We start from the raw sequence: 5969 nt of genomic DNA on the forward strand, positions 1-5969 counted from the left end.
CTGAAACAAGAACAAAATTTCATTCTTAGTCTTCTTAAGTGGAGGTTTCTCTGCATCTCTCTGCATTTTTAAGATGGTGATTGGGGTTGATTTGCTGTCCAAACATCAATTCTTTTCCCATTCTTTGCCAGCTGGCTATGCTACTCTCATCTCCTGCTCACCGCTGTTATGTGGTGGTTTGGAAACAGCCTTACTCACTGGACTGGACTATCAAAACTGTGGCATGGTTTTGCTCTCCAGCATCTGCTATCATCAATAAAACTTCATTATCCTTGTCGTTGACTCACCTAATATCCTAGACTTTTGGTTTTGTGATCTCTACTCTACCTTAGCAATCTGATACCTGTGTCATTTCCTTTCTCCAAATGCTGGATCTGCTGAAATAATCAACGCAGACATTCCCTCTCGGACAAATCTTTTGGTCTTTTTGGTTTGCTGGTTCAAAGACTTCCAACAACCCTGTGCTGTGACAGCACCTGATCTTCCTGTCCAAATTTGTACCTGTCCTCTTCTGTCCATCAGCTTCCTCCTGTCCTTCTCCTCTCTCCTTGGTACCTAATTTTATTCATTGTCTAAAATTTTGACTCTTTAATTGAAACTATTTGTATATCCATGATGTTATGATGTTATATGAACCCAGCCATTCTCCTTTCTAGCTTGGGCATAAGCATAAAATTATGCAATTGAAAATTGCACTGACAACGATAGTTGGAAATGATCACTCTAAGAACTGCTTGCTGAAAATAGGTAAAAGAACAAATAGGATAACCTCTCAGTATCTGTGTTTCAAACCATAATACCCAAAAGTGGGAAGGGGGATAGATGGGGGGGGGGGGCAGACAGAGACAGACAGAGATGGGTAAAAACAGGCAAAGCGAGAAAGAAGGAAATTGCCAGCTGTAGAGAGAGGCTTGTGGGGGAAGAGTGACGGGAGGGAAACTAGGGACACAGGTGGTGGGAAATGTACACTGGTGGTGGGATTGGTGTTGGAACACTGTTTGACTGAAATCTGACCATAAATGGCTTTTCAACTCTTTATCTCTTGGTGATTCAATTAAAGAAAGAAGAAAAGAAAATGCATAACTAGACAGGTTGTTATTATGAAAAAAATCAAGGCACTGATTCCAACTGTCATTGAACACTTGCCAGAGACCTTATCAACCTTGTTTGGTTGTTATTTGTTTTTGTTTTGGGGCATCACCTGGGTATGCTCAGGCCACTCCAGGCTCCGTGCTCAGAGATCACTGTGCTTGGGTGATGATATGTGGTGCTGTGAGCAAACCAGGATCAGCAGTGTGCCAGGCAGGCGCCTACCCTATACAGTCTCAAGCTTTTAATCCAAGTTTTAAAAGTTAAATTCTGCGGTTCTACTTTAGTGATTGTGAAATCCATTCGTTTTTCCCCTGTGTCTTTTTCAGGAGGTGGTCTGGCCTCCCAGCTCAAAGCTGTAAAACTTTGACATCTTTCAACCTAAAGAAACTGTCTGGAGCTAAACCCACCCACCCTATCCTCTCCAACCCAATGTTTCATCAAAGGCATAGTTCTTTTGTCTGTGTCAGCTGCTTCCCCTTCCTCAGGAAGCCTTACTCAGATATCTCTAGGCATTATTTGTCAGTGTTCTTTGTCAAGAACACTGACAAATAATGCCATATCTTCTCTACTTGGTCTATAGACTCTTTTAAAGGCTCTGTCATATCAGTTCTTTAATTGCACTTTCACTACATTCTCTTTCTAGATAACCTCCTCTCCTTTCTATCTGTGTTATGGTATCTGTGTGATGATAACTATCAAGACATTATGGGAAATTATTCCTCTTCCATCCAAGGTGAAACAGTATATCTAACTTTTACCCAGACCTAACTTGCATAATTTAGGGTCACCTCAACCATATGTGAAACATGTAATCGTTTTCATCCCCTCACATATCAATTAAAGTTTCAACTTCTGTATTTTTATGGATTTGAAACCACAAACCACCTAATTGTCTCAAACCAAGAATCTGGTGGTTACCTTCACCTTCTAGTTGTCCTTCACCCATTCTAAATAAATCATATGCAAAGTCTTATTCATTACTCTTTGGTATCTCAAATTACAGTCTTATCTTTATTTCGGTTAGTCTTTGGTCCAACTACTATTACAAATCTTTGAGATAACTTGAGAATATTAGTGGGCTTATTACGTACACTTTTTCTTCTTTCTTTCTTTCTTTCTTTCTTTCTTTCTTTCTTTCTTTCTGCCTTCTTTGGCTGAGGAATAGAAAAAAAGAAAGTGGCTTACATATAATGTGAAAAATTCACTGAGACTCCTAGATGTAATCAATGTCTCAATTAAAATTTAGAACATTTCTATTATTCAGAAAGTTCTTTTGTATGCTTTTCTAGTCATTCTTTGCCAAATAATCCTAGACTGGAGCAAGTAGCCCGGGATATTATACCATAATCTGTTTTGCATTTTTATGTATTTCTAATTTCAAAGAATGCTGCCTTGTGTCCAGTATAAGGTTTATAGAATCCCAGGGGTTGGAGCTATATAGTGCAGCTGCGCCAGGGTTCAATTTCCAGGACTCCATGTGGTCCCCAACGCACCACCAGCAGTGGTCCCTGAGCACAGAGCTAGAAGTAAGCTCTGAGCCCCAACACCAAAATGAAAGAAAAGAACATAAAAGTATTTATAGAATTCCATGAATAATTCTTTTGTATCAGGGAGAAGCATTCTATTACAGGGATTTATCACAATTTGTACACTAACCAGTGGATAAATATTTGGATGAGTTCCAGTTTCTCTAAAGCTGATGTGTATTTTTATACAGTTTGTGTATACATATGCTGTCTTATCTTCTAGGGAGAAATACAAATGGAGTTGCTAAGTATGTATTTACATTTAATTTTCTAAGGAATTTGCCACCATCACATTTGCTGCCTATTTATGAGGATTCCAGTGGCTTGCATTCTCACCAACTATAAAATTATTGGACTTTTAGATTTTAACCTTGAACACTTTTTTATTTAAATCAGTTTTATTTCAGAATTTCCAACATTGGCAACTCTTATAAAAGCATCCAAGCACAGGGTACAAGACCGCCAACCGCATCCTCGGGGTGGGCAGGCCCCAGGATCGCTCCCCCCCCCCCCACTGGCGACTCCGCTCCGAGACTCCTGTACAGCACGTAAGCTCAGCTCACCAGCGCCAGGCCACATGACCACACCAACAGATCAGGAGCAGGAGAGGACACACACCATACAGCATTCACAGCAGTTGACAAGGGGGCGGGGCATACCAGTATCGTGTCACTAACACATTCAGCTAACGTTGGTTTGCTAAGAGCAAGACTCACTTCAAGTCTTCCAACAGACGTGTATGTCCTTTGAATGCAAGAAACATTCGTACGTATGTTATCTGCTACCATGGCTCTCCGCACACTCTCGCACCAAAGCCACAGGTTGAGAGACACATCTCGCCCAGTTAAAGAATCTCCATTATGCACCACCAAGTCTCTGCACACGCTCTCCTGTCCTCGCTCATACCAGCGTCTCATGCCCCGGCACCACCATCAATCCCACACAAGGTTTCAGAAGTTCAGACAGCCTTCTGGTCCACAGCACAGCCTTGCCGTCACAGCGTTGATCCGCCTCCAGGAAAGAAAGAGTAGCGGATAAAAATGGGACACCCACCGTCAGAGACACAGCCCGGCGGCGTGGGGACGAGCTCTTGCGTGCGTGGGCAAAGCAGCGGACAGAGCCCCACGGCGCAGTGAGTACAGCACTCCTGTCAGTGAGTGCTTCTTCCACAGACGTTTGAAATGAGATGAACTGCAGAGATTAAATGAAGGCTTCATATCATACTCTCGCATATGAGCGGAGACAAGTGTTAAGAAAGCACACAGAAAGAAAAGAACCAAACATTGCAACACCACGATCTCCAGGGACCTTCCTACGGAGAAAATCCGTATGGTGGGGTTCAAATTAAAACGAGGAGGAAAGAATGCAGCTCTAACCAATGGGTTCCACTTTGAACATGCAAATAACTCAGGTGACAAGTCCAGGGATAAAATATTACAGGAGAAGCTTCTTGATAGCAATTGTGGTGTTGGTTTACCCGTCAGGCAAACAGCAGTTCACTTTCAAACACTCAAGAGTTCAACCCGTTATGTAACAAAACTTAGAAAATTCCTTTAGCTTTTCCTCTTTTTCTAAATGAAAAATGTCAAAATTACTGCTAAATATACTCCACACCAAACAAACCAATTTTGAAAATTCTTAGTGCATATGTATCTTACAATATACTTACCGTGAGTTTAGAAAAATTTGACTTCCCTCCAGTCTTTAGCGTCTAACTGACCAGCCCAGCCTACATGCCCCAGCCCGACGACTTCGAGTCCATGCTGGAGCTGAAGTCCATGCATTGAAGCCGCTGCCCGAGCCCGCGTTGGAGGCCGACCCCCACCCGATGGCGGCGCCCGAGTTGGAGCCGCTGTACTGGTTGTTCCCAGAGCCAAAGGCCTGGTTGGGCTCTCTCTGCATGTTGGCCTGACTCTGATTGTTCCCTGATGGGCCCGACTGGTTCTGCTGACTGGCCAGCATCCCCATCATGCCCCAGCTGCTCTGCAGGGTGGCCTGGGTCGTGGCCCTCATGGCCGGGTGGACGCTGAAGGCGCTGAAGTTCATCCCGCCCCCCATGTTGCTGCTCTGGTTGTGGCCCAGCCCCGCCCCGCCGCCCCGGCTGTTCCTGAACCCGCCCTGGTTCCCAAAGCCACCCGGATTACCACCAAATCTTCCACTTCTCTCTAACTGCCTATTGCTATTGTGCTTGGGCTCCGCGTTGCAGATATGCACGCTGATGATGCCTTTGATGATCAGGTCCTCGCCACACAGGGACTGGGCCACCTGATCATCTGCAAATGTGAAGAAGGCAAACGCCCCCCCCCCCCCAAGGGCTTGGGGATGAACACATCGACCACCTCCCCATACTGGCAGAAGAACTGCCGCAGCTCGTCGGCAGTGAGGTCCTGGGTGCAGCGGCCCACAGACACCTTCCTGCTCCTCAGAGGCTCATCCGGGCTTTGCTTAGAATTTGGAAGTTTGCAGTCACACCACCGTCCATCAATCATGTGTCGCTGGGACATCACCTTCACTTGGGTCTCATACTCCGTGAACCGCACAAAGCCAAACCCTCTTTTGGTGATCAGTCTTGATATCTTTTTTTTTACCTGGACCATGAGGACCTCCCCGAAGGTGCTGAAATACTCCTTGAGGTCCTGCTCGGTGGTCTTCCAGGGCAGGCCGAGCACGATGGGGTCGGACGTCTTCTGCACGGCCCTTTTCACCTTCACCGCCGATGAAGCATCAGCCTCCTCCATGTTCCTATTGTTATCTTTGGGGTAGTTGACCACGTAGACCAGGTTGCCCCAGCCCGCGTCGGGCGCGTGCAGGATGCCCTCCACCAGGCGCGCGTACGGCAGGCATGCACTGCGACACGGGGTTCCGGTAGCGCAGGCCGCAGGCGCCCGGGAACTGCGCCGTGACCGTGGACAGCAGCACGATGCCATCGTCCTTGGACGGGATCTCGACGGGCTCGTCGTTCTCGTCCTCCTCCGTGACCCGGATATACTCGGACATCTTCGCCCGCTCGGCGTCCGCTAGGTCGCTCGGAACCCACGAGGCGGCGCGCCCAATGACAGCGCCCACGACTGCTCGCTCTCTGCTCGCATTAACCTTGAACACTTTGATGTATTTATTATTCATGTCCAGGGCTCGCTCTGGCTCTCTTCCCCGTGGGGCGCGGCCCCCCACCCCCAGGAGGAGGAGGAGGAGCAGCGGCGGCGGGTCGGGGTCCGTCCCCGGTCCCGCTCGCCCGCCCTCCCTCCCTCCCTCCTCCCGGAGCCCCGCCGCTCGTGAAGGGCTCCCTCCTCCCGGAGCCCCGCCGCTCGCGAAGGGGGGGGGTGCTCAGGGGGTCGCCGAGGCGAGCCGGAA

At 47.5% G+C, this 5969-nt stretch overlaps 1 pseudogene; it reads right to left on the reverse strand.

The window, feature by feature from the left end:
* Positions 1-4347: 4347 nt before the first annotated feature.
* LOC130020415 (TAR DNA-binding protein 43-like) lies at positions 4348-5615 on the reverse strand (annotated as a pseudogene).
* Positions 5616-5969: the final 354 nt, after the last annotated feature.

Source organism: Sorex fumeus, unplaced genomic scaffold (genome assembly GCF_029834395.1).
Source record: "Sorex fumeus unplaced genomic scaffold, SorFum_2.1 ptg000012l, whole genome shotgun sequence".
NCBI lineage: Eukaryota > Metazoa > Chordata > Mammalia > Eulipotyphla > Soricidae > Sorex > Sorex fumeus.